The following is an 11,083-nucleotide window of genomic DNA, read 5'->3' on the forward strand; positions in this document are numbered from 1 at the left end:
GAAGCGGAAAAATAGGCTTGCACGTCCTGGTGTTGAAGCGTCCTCCAAACGTCGACGAGCTTCCTGCAGGTTCTTTTGAATGAGCACGCATTGTCACTGTAGATGGTCTTGCACAATTCGCGTCGGGAGACAAAGCGACGCATCGCGCATATGAATCTCTCTGCAGTAATATTTTCCACCAACTCGAGATGAAGAGCTCTAGTTGAAGCGCATGAGAAAAGAGCGATGTAGCAACGGTTGTCCTGGGATGTATCTCTTGTGTGCAGTGGTCCCGCGAAGTGTATACCGCAGACGAGAAACGGGGAGGTTGCTGTTACGCGGTCTTGAGGAAGTGGCGCTTCATCTTAAACAAGTGGCGTTGAGTGGAAGCGTTTGCAAATTACGCAGGTGTTCATGAGCTTGTTTATCAATTGACGTCCTCGAACAGTCCAGTAACATTCACAAAGCTGGGCAAGCGGACGCTGTGGCCTGGAGCCGAACCCGCAACCTCGTGCATGTAATGTACTAACTCCCCAAGTTGGTATTCCAATTAGTCTCGCTAATGGGCACCTGCTTGCATCGCATTCGTGGGAATGGTACGGATAACAATTAGGTGTGGCGGTGACTCAAGGACGGGAATGTTCCGCGCATGAGTTTTTCGATGGTGAGTCTTTTACGATGTGGGCCTGAGTGCCGTTCTTTAATTTCCAATGGCACCTGCTAGGAGGACCGTTACTTAAAAAAGGGACCACTTTATTGAAAAACAAGGCATCAGTTTCAAACACACGAAACGGGACACACGCGAGAACTAAGGCGGCCCCAGACGCTGTGCTGGCAGCCGTGGCTTCCGCTGCAGGCATTTTGAGGGCGGTTGGGAAAGTACAGCCTTACCTGATGCAACTTCCCCAAGCGCTCTTTCCCTCTGGAAGTCGTTCTACTGGCCAGTCGGGTGTGTTATGGCTAGTGTAAGCTTTTGTAGGATAGAACGCAGGGACGCAACGGCCAAAAACGCACGCAGAAGAAGCGTCATAATAAACCGGAAAAAAGAGCCAAAGAAAGCGTTGCCTTCAAACCTTAAGGAAATTCTTGTGCTCATGATATTGCACTCGAAATGTTAAAATGTTCGCTGTGACATACCCGTTCTTCATTCGTTTTTATTTCAATTTGTCTATTTTTCTTTGAGTGCCCTGTGCTGCAATGGGAATGGAACGCACCTACGCTAGTGACCCATCCTCATAGCAGCAGTTCACACTTGTCAGTTAATCCTACCTAATAACACTTCTTGACTATACCGACGTCTGTAACAATCACCAGAATGGTTTGAGAAAAATATTTCGTTGATGTCCAACTCCTACACTTCATAAAGACGTTTATCTGCTGTTGTTCGGGTTCTCAGATTTTTTAGATTTCAAAGACCACCCGAGATACTCACTCAACACGTGCTTTCCAAAAACAAGGAAAATAAAAGTAATCCCCTATTTCTGTACTGGTTCTTGGTCTTTCTACGATACATTAGTGATTATTTTGCAGCGAATAATTGCGGCTTACCAGCTCCTATAATCGCGTCAGCTGTACAACATCGTTGAGTGCTGGGCCCTGTAGTTTTTCTTATGTACTTGACTAAGTTAATAATAATGTTGACGTCTCAAGCCGGGTTTTTCATTAGGCTGCATTATCCACATCAAAATTCGCAATCCTATTGGCTACTTGAAACCTGAAAATTGCATTGGCAATGTTTAAAAGTGGTGTCTATTGGCATAAAAACTTTATACGATTTAACAACGTGTGGGAACGGGCCAGTTGGTTCTCCATTCCGACGAGCTGGTTGATACTCCAAGCCCAGTTCCTTGCCTTCCACATGCCCCGTTTTATTTGCTGCACTTAACGGAGTTACACCTTTACACGAATGTGCTAGTCACTTTGGCTCGGTTGGCGTCCGTATCGAAACTTCTTTGAACACCATCAAGGCTTCTCAAATAAGTCGAAACAGAACATCGCAGTCGGTTCCTAATGAGAATCTGCGCTGTGCGACAAAATGTAATGCAAATGTGCCCGTCGAGTATGATCGGTAGAGCATAAATATAACCACACAAATAAAGCTCTTGGTTTATTTTAGCATGAACAGTCGTCGCGAGAAGGAAGCAGTCCCTATAGTCCCTGGGATTATTTGTTGGGTCCAAGAAAAAGTGTCTTGCGGAAATACCTCATCATAGCCAAGGCAACTCGAACGTCGGTAGGTAGCAGGTCTCCCTTCACGCATGTCTTCAGGAATAGTACCAGTTTCAAGGAGCATGCGCAGGAAAATATGCAGTTACATTGGTAGAAAAAGCAGCATCCTTGTATATGCGTTCAGGAAAGCACGTTCAGCGCTTCCTCTCTCTTTTTCTCTCTTTCACACGCACGCACGCACGCACGCACACATGCACGTAATCACGTACACGCACAAAGTGCACAAAAGACTGGCAATTTAAAAGTAATTTTTAGCATACGCAAGGCATATACAGGGTGTCCCAGCTATCATGCACCAAGTTTTAAAAAAAGAGGAATGGCGTAACTCGAAGAAAACCTAGTGGATAATGTTTGCAGTACTGTGAAGAAGCGGTGACTAATTTTTTCGTTAATAAGACTTAACTAATTATTTCTAATTAATTATCTAACTCGATAATTACTGTCCTAATCACTGAAGTGTCAATGAGGCATTTGTAGGTATTGACGAGGGGCATCTAACTGCGGTATTTTCAGCGACGAACTAATTGCGTACTCATTTATTCTGACTGATAAAGGAAGCCCGCGAAATATGAAAAATACCACGTGACGGCGCATCCGCGCGCATTGTAAAGCAGCGTCCCCAAATAAGCTGATTGAAAGCAACTGCTTCCGGTGTTACCCACCCGAAGAGACAGCGCATCACCTTGATAAGGCGCGTGTGCAGATAAGGCACAAACTCGGTGGCGATTTCTTCTTTCTTTCTTTTGTTTATTTAATTCTGGCTAACTCAGAGGCAGCCTGTTTGAGGGCGTTGCTTTACGATGCGCACGGACGCGCCGTCACGTGGTATTTTTCCTATTTCGCGGGTTTTCTTTATCAGTCAGAATAAATGTGTACGTAATTAGTTCGTCCCTGAAAATACCGCAGTTAGATGCCCCTCGTGGGTACCTACAAGTGCCTCATTGACACTTTAGTGATTAGGACAGTATTTCTCGAGTTAGATAATTAATTACAATTAATTAATTAAGTCTCATTAACGAAAAAATTAGTCACCGCTTCTTCACAGTACTGCAAACATTATCCACTAGGTTTTCTTCGAGTTACGCCATTACTCTTTTTTTAAAACTTGGTGCATGATAGCTGGGACACCCTGTATATCCTAATGTGTCATTGTTGCATTGGCATAAACTCAAGATAAACACACAGACGCACATATTTCCCGTAAGTTTCTTACGTATGAGATGTCTGAGCTGCAAGAACTGATTTAATGGAACAGTTATACACGCTCTCCATTGTAGGTTGCACCATTTACATTTCGTGAGTTCTCAAATCGTAATTCAGAAAGATCTATTGGGTGGCGATTACTTATTTGTGGATTTCGAGTTTATTGCCCTGATCAAGAACGGCTGCTATTTCCAATGATATTTTGTATTCCAGTTGGGTTTTGCAACCACACCGAAGCCCTTGTTCATTGAGACTAAGGAGGGGAGAGGAGAGGATTTGCGCGAAGCCTCAATATTTCGACTTATCTTGCGAAAGCAGGCAGAGTTTATTGCATTTTTTTGCTCAAGGTTTCGTGCAGAACAAACAGGTCTTGTATCGTTTCTGTTTTGCATAATGTGGCCCAGCTTACCAATTGTATATGCACCCATTTTATCTCTTGTGAAGGTGATGGCGAAGCAATATGTGCGTTACTTTCACCAGCAGACTCGCACAAGACGAGCAGGATTTAAGATACATGTTGATAGTACAAAATGTGGTTGGATGGTCACTCCTACCCCCCAAAAAGTTACAAAAGCCAAAAAAAGGGGGAAATTAATTTCCAAAAGCATACCCATGTATCTTCAACTAGGGTGTCGACTCCAAGTTCCATGCCTTTGTAGATTTCCTGAGGCAAATAAAATAGACTCGCTCATCAGTGAAAACACATGCACCGGCACAAAGAAAATAAAAATCCGCTATGCACCATTCAAACAAGTAGTCAATAACAATCAGCAAAAGTTTGCACGTCCATGGGAAAATATACATCTATCTTTCCCTCGTCAACTTATTTTCGCCACCCGTTTAACTATGGGAGCAGGTTGTCTCACCCAACGGTAAAGACGATAGGGGGTAGGCTTTATTCTTATTACCCTTTCACGGATCTTGAACAGAGCCAACTCCAACGCCTATAAAATTTCTGGCAAACTTTAGCGCTTGACAAAAGCAACAACATGGGACGACTTGTAGCATACAGATGCTTTGGGATTCCAACCACGTTTCTTGGAAAAGGCAGTGGCCAGTGGAATGGCCCGTTTAAAGTAACACACAAAGCTGACCGCTCTCTACTAGAAGGAACTTCGGAGAAATAGGTCACTATTTATATCCGGGTAGTGATTGTTGTTGGGGTGGGAGGAAGGATATTATTAATTAGAACTGAAAAGAAGATCTGGGGGTGGACTGGCACGTATACTGAATGCTTAGTATTTGCAGTACACAACAGGGACTTTGGTCTACAGATATCCGCGCGCTTCCCTGATCAAAACACACATCAGCTAAATCACATCGCAAGTTAATATTTCTACGCCGTTTTTGGAAGTTGTTCACGCCGAATGTGCGTCTTCTCGCCCTCAATAGAAGTATCCGACCAACGATAGAGTACTCAGTCATAATCACTCACCGAATCAGTACGGTCAATATTAATACATTAAAACTTGCAAAAAAGGCTGTACGAATCATGGACAGTTATTGTGATCGCACCTTAATAGCAGCCCTCCTTCAACAATGCGGGTTGTTGCTGGTATCAGAGATAAACCGCATTTTCCTCCTGAAGTTCTTTCAATTAAAGGACATTACTTCATCGGCGTTTCCAGAATTTGAACATATTCATTTTGTCAAAACAGAAGCCGCCGCCACGCTTTTTGTATAGCCCATTCGAACCCCCGAAATACTGGTTTCAAATGTTCGTTCTGTCCTCCCACTGTCGTTTAGTGGAACGATATTACTAATGAAGCAGTTACACAGCATTGATAAACTTTATTCAAAAGGATTTCGTTGTAGGCTGTGAATTTTTAGTTGTGCATTCGGTCTGGTCTGTTGTTTATTTGCCGTGATTTGTATACCCTACTCTTTACCAATTCTCATCTTGAAAGAGTATCGTGAGAGACTGCAGGGTTTACAAACAAATACGAATAAAACAGTCGGGCACGTAATGCAACACCGATTGCGTGCCCACGCGCATGAGGCATACTTACCCAAGGTGCAGTTTTGGCTGCATTGAAAGTTTTCTATGACTTCAGGTGGTTGACGGCTCGTCGTAGGTTGCGTTTTTAAATTTGACATTAGTAACTTCTAACGCAAAGTAGCGGTGGCAGCAACAATCAGAAATTCGCAACTGTTTCGCTCCATAGTGGGGCGCCAAACTAAATATAATATTGATACTTAATTTGCTTGTGTTAATGTCAAGCAGGTGCTATCTGTTGAGGCACTAAAGGCAAATTCCTAACGCACATCGGCGCTGACAGCTTACCGGTCTTATTGCGTGCATCAAGCGCGTTCCGTTTTTCATACACTCGGCAACGCTCTTTCGAAAAGCAGAAGAATCCTGAACGAAAAAATACATAGCGTCATGTTATGAACAGCACATGGTAATGAGACCGCGACGAAGAAGTACACGAAAATGCTGGTAATTCAAAACTAATTCTAGCAAACCTATGTGACGGGCATATCTTCTAACTTGTCATTGCCGTTCTGGCGCCCATCGCAAATAAATACAAAGTTTCGGAAACCCTCACACTTCATCCGATGGAAAAATACAACCAGTAATGTCCCAAGTAATGAGTTAAACGCAAGGCCAAAAGCTGTTTCAAATCTGTACATAATTTTTTTTTTGTTGGAGCAGGGACAGTCGTGGCGGAGATTCGGGACAGTATAATGGTGATATCCCTGTGGGGATTTGGGACGAAGGTGATCGTAATGATGATCGATCTGATAATGATGATGATTTGGTGGTGGTAATCGTGGTTGTTGTGTAAAATTGTTTGTTTCTTTTGGGGCCTTTTAGTGGGGCAATGTGAGCCCTGGAATGTTCAGTGAAGAGGTGTGACGCACCGACAACATACAAGCGATGAGGCGCGCCGTAGTGGAGGGCTGCGGATTAATTTTAACCGCGAGGGGATTGGTAACATGCGCCGAAATCTTGAACACGCGGGCGTTTTAACACGCAGTTGTTTTATTCTGGGATTCACGAAGATTTAACTTGCATCATATCCGTCACGGAAGTGACGGCAGTACGACGCAGCGAGCGGCCTGTAAAGGATGCGCCCCTGCACACAGGGCCTTCTTGCGGAAAGTAACCTTTTGTTGTAGTAGTAGTAGTAGTAGTACAGCCACTTTATTTTGCATAGGGTTCAGGGTAGGGGGGTGGAGGAGGCCCAAAGGGCCCCCGAGACGTCCATGGCTCTGTCCGTGACGGCTTCTTGCGTTGCGAGGTCAGAGCTCCCCAGAGCCTGCTCCCAGTGAGAGGGGGAGGGGGAAGGAAGGATGCTTTCGTGCGGACACTCACAGAGGGAGTGGAATAGTGTGTATAGCGCGCCACATGAGGGGCATTAAAAAATACGTTCCAGTTGGGGTTGTTCATTTCCGGGTGTTATATTTTAACACTAAGTGTTTTATGCGGGGATACACCAATATTTCACTGACGTCATATCCGTCACAGAAATGAGGCCGGTACTGCTTTGCCGAAGCGACCCGCCAACAGGACGTCGCTCGCCAAGCACACCCACAAGACAGCCAGGAACCCGCAATTCATGCTCAGCTGTATATTTCGCTGCACATTTAACTTTCCTGTTTTACCGATTACAATGACACAGGATCAACCGCAGTTTTTTTTTTAGTGCGAATGCACTTCTTAAGCGAGCCTGAATCGTCCGCCGCCGTAGTCCGCATAGCAACAGCTGCGGGTGCGCGCGCTCCTCGTCTTCCTTAGCAACGGGGGGAGATGGGCGCGCGCTGCCTGGCCGCTGACATGGCGCATACCCACGGGGGGGATTGGCCAGGAATCGGGCGTGAGAAGGGCTAATGCATCCGCTTAAAGGAGTACTGACACGAAATTTCAAAGCTGAGATCCGCTCTAGCAATCAAGTACAACGACAACACAAATAGGTGTCTGTGAATAAATGCATCTTTCTTTCTTTGTAGTTGTGTGTGTGTGTGTGTGATCTCTCTTTCGCGAACATTACCGAACCGCGCAAATTCAACTCGTGCATTCGCACTTTCACATTCTTCCCCTCGGGAATATGCGGGGAATTTTTTGCTTTTAGCCTTCATCAAAAAGCACGGGAATGTCGAATACCAAACGTACACCCGCTTGGATTGAATTGGAGCATTGGGTGTTTCCATACAAAGCTCTCCTTTTGCCTCGCGGTGGTTGTAGTGGACCTAAAATTTGAACCGTGGCCGCATTTCACGTAACACATACCAATGTGAGCTGGTAACACTGTGGACTCTACCGATTGGCCCGTTCTTGGAGTGACACTGTGCGAACATCATCCCTGCCGTTTTTCCCATACTTCGTTGCCCGCCAGTGGAGTGTCAGTTACAGCTTGGACAGTGTGAGCAATGAGCTTAACATTGCGTTACCAGGCTGAGGTTGGCCTCCAACCATACTCCTGCCACCACTGTGCGTTCCGGCAGAGCTTTAAGTACGTCTGCCACTCGCTAGGTGCGTTGAGATATTGGCGCGAGGTGAACATGACCAGGTGCTGAAAATTATTCCACAGTGTTCACCTCATGGCACAGCTAATATTTAGGCGCGTTCAAATTAGGAACCTAAATTTCTCAGACGCCTTTTCTTCTAGGCAATAACTCCCTTGCGAAGACTTTTAAATTCTCAGTTTTCTCTTTGTAGTATTCGGAGAACACTAATCAGCATTGCCATTTTTCTTTGATGCCAACCACAATTAGTGAAAAACGTACATGCTCAAATACTGTTCTGTTCATATTTTTCATTAAGTGCAGAACACTCTACCAGCTCGCCTTGTCGTAACTCGGTCCGCGGCGTGCCGTCGTCACGGCATACCACACAAGGTTCGAAAAACCAGTGGTTTTTATAGTCATAACCGCTAGAAACTCGTGAACTGCTGGCACTTGTCATACATCTCCCCGTTTTTTAGCGTAAATAAAATGCAGGTACAATTGGGGAAAAATGCATGGAATTAACTGGCAGCCCTCCCATTGATTTAGTTAAAAGCGCTCGTGGGGTTGGTTTTTACGATAGTAAGCTGCAATAAATGAGTGGGCAAGAAAAAAAATGGTGCTTTGCAAATTGCGCATGAGGCGCCGGCGCGTGCAGAATGAAAAGCGGGCACAAAAAAAATCCGCTCGCGCTGTTTCAGGCAGAGGGCGCGCAAGCATTGCAATGGCGGGAAATTTGATATGCGTTGAAAAAACCTTCTTTCACTCCATCTGGAGAGGAATGAGACAGGGCGGTGAAGAGAATGACGGGTGGTCGCAGTGAGCAGATATTGGCGCCACAGGCCATTATGGCGAATCATTGTTCTGCACTTAAGGCAGCTTTAACTTTAATTTGCATCCTTTCTGCCATCCGCGTCAACTTTAAAATGCATGCTTCATCTACTGGCTAACTGGTTAATGGCTGAGTGGTAGTTGTTAGGTCATTGGTTACCGACCAATAATACCAATCATGCACCCGCCCGCGACCCAGGCCTGGCTACTTCCTCGAGGTTCAACACTTATGACCAAACCAGCAGCTCTCGGCGGGCTACAGGTGCATCTTCAAACCGCCCCCCGCGACCAGTTTGTTAATTCATAGTGAAGCACCGGTGACTGACAACCCGCTGATAATCCCCTAGTACCCATTTTGCCTCGACACTGGCCAGTTGATCCCGACGAGTAACGTGTGACCAACCAGTTGCTAGTCACACTCACTGAAATCCTTAAAGGCCATCCTTCGGTCACCGGTGGCTCATCTGAAGATAAATAATGAACCTGTGACAGTTTCTGTTGCGAGGAAAGCGATGTGCTCAATATTTGTGAAGAGTGTTTTGCGAAATTTTATTCCTCAAGTCTTGGAATTGTAACCGACTCCATTGCGTCTCTACAACGTAACTGGGACTGGGACATTGCGGAGCAACAAGTCAAACATCCATTGTTATGAGCCTCTTCTCTTACCGTAGCTAAAAGCAAAAACATCCGTGCATGGACGTTTTGCCTCATGTTAGAGACCCACAGTAGTTTTACGTATTCCGTATCCATCCCCTATTGTGCTACTCACAGCTAAGGCGTAACTTAGGTGTGTGAAACACCGAAGGTTTTCTTTCAAACTTCTCCGTTCCGTTGAAGAAATTTACGCTCTAATATGCCCACCTTGCGGAAACTGTGTCTGGGACAGGCTCAAAAGTAATTCGCAGACAAAAGAGCTTCAAACGCCCATACATACTTCTGAGATGTCTATCGAGCTTTTATGGACGAGTCAGTCGAATTTCAACGGAAATCTTGTGCCTTTATTTAGGCCTGACCTTCTTCGCGCAGATGTATCCGCAAAACGCATTCATAACAATAATATTGGCCATATATATAAATGAGGGCGTGTTATAAATGCCGTATCTATCGGCATTAGCCACAAGGGGCAAGGTATCAAGGCAGGGCCAAGAAGAAAAAGAAAATAGTGATAGGCGAAGAAATAGGCGGTAAGTCGTATCAGATGGGGCCTCTGCCATAACAGCCATTCCATGCAAATAGGAAGGCTCTTGGTAGTGACTACTAGTACACTAGCTATGACTAGAAGATGTTGTCCTGTAGCTTCTGGGCACTACATGACAATTAGGACACCAGCCAAAAATACGTCTTACCATTGCAACACAAGTGCGCCTGACATCAGCACCATATTCAGGACATGCCGTCGTCGCGAGCGTTCCAAAGCTTGCTTCCACCTTGTTTTTCTTCCCGGCTAACCTGATTTTGTCGCTCCACGGGGCAGACTTTTGGCCCTACGCTTACCTCTCGGAGAACGTTTTGGGGTGTCAAAGCACTGCGACGTCACTCGAGATGTTGTTTTTCTATGACTTTGATAACTTTCATCAAGCGACAGGATATGCTGATACTTTGCAAGCCACCTAAAAGGGATACTGGTCACCGGTGGCAGTAGCATTCCTGTGCCGCATGCATTATGGCTACGGCGTGTTTAGTAGAAACAAACAGAGACATAAGAACTTTTTTGTGCGCTATAATGAGGACATGTTACTTACTGATTTCTTGTGGCTCTGGTAGGCGTAACAAAGCTGTAGCCCGAGACAAAGAGTCTCAAGAAACTGGCATTGCAAAAATAAAAACAAATGTACAAACAAATGGTGTAAAAACGCCGATCATTTTACTCACACCAAACAAAATATGAATTTACGTTGCCTAAAGTTGCGACATTTTCTTAGAGACACCGTAATGCGGTTTGAGCCTGGTATCACTTAGCAAATATTCAGTTGCCGGAACCTCTACCAGTCGTCCCGCAGACACCTTTTAGCTCGCTGGATTGCGTGAAAACTTTTGTGGCACCTTTAGTGAAACTTTTAGTTATCCCTTCGGTGCATGAAAACTTTGAAATGGGGTCTAGATATCCTTCACGAATTTGATCAAACTGGTCTCCACAATATGAGTAGTGTTCGTTTTATTAAAGTGATTAAAGAGAAATGTATTAAAGCATGAACCCATCGAATCAGTAAACACGGGCAAGTAAACTGCACTCTAGAAATGTGAATGGAGCTCCAGCGAACGCAGGAGCTTCGCGAGATCGATTGTCTTTTTTAATGCGGCTGATCCTTAATCGTTTGAGAGTTTTGGGCTATGCATTGGGTGAAAAATTTCTACGTTTCTTTTTCAGCCTCTCCGGCCATTTTGTAAGACA

At 45.0% G+C, this 11,083-nt stretch overlaps 1 long non-coding RNA gene across 1 annotated transcript; it reads right to left on the reverse strand.

Moving 5' to 3' along the window:
• Positions 1 to 2,073: 2,073 nt before the first annotated feature.
• LOC144139517 (uncharacterized) lies at positions 2,074 to 10,501 on the reverse strand. Its single transcript, XR_013316242.1, has 4 exons — positions 10,434 to 10,501; positions 5,696 to 5,770; positions 4,022 to 4,075; positions 2,074 to 2,241 (listed from the first exon to the last, which is right to left on the reverse strand). It is a non-coding gene; the product is annotated as an uncharacterized LOC144139517 (long non-coding RNA).
• Positions 10,502 to 11,083: the final 582 nt, after the last annotated feature.

Source organism: Haemaphysalis longicornis, unplaced genomic scaffold, assembly GCF_048455015.1.
Source record: "Haemaphysalis longicornis isolate Haplotype H1 unplaced genomic scaffold, Haemaphysalis longicornis Haplotype H1 scaffold_5, whole genome shotgun sequence".
NCBI classification, from domain to species: domain Eukaryota; kingdom Metazoa; phylum Arthropoda; class Arachnida; order Ixodida; family Ixodidae; genus Haemaphysalis; species Haemaphysalis longicornis.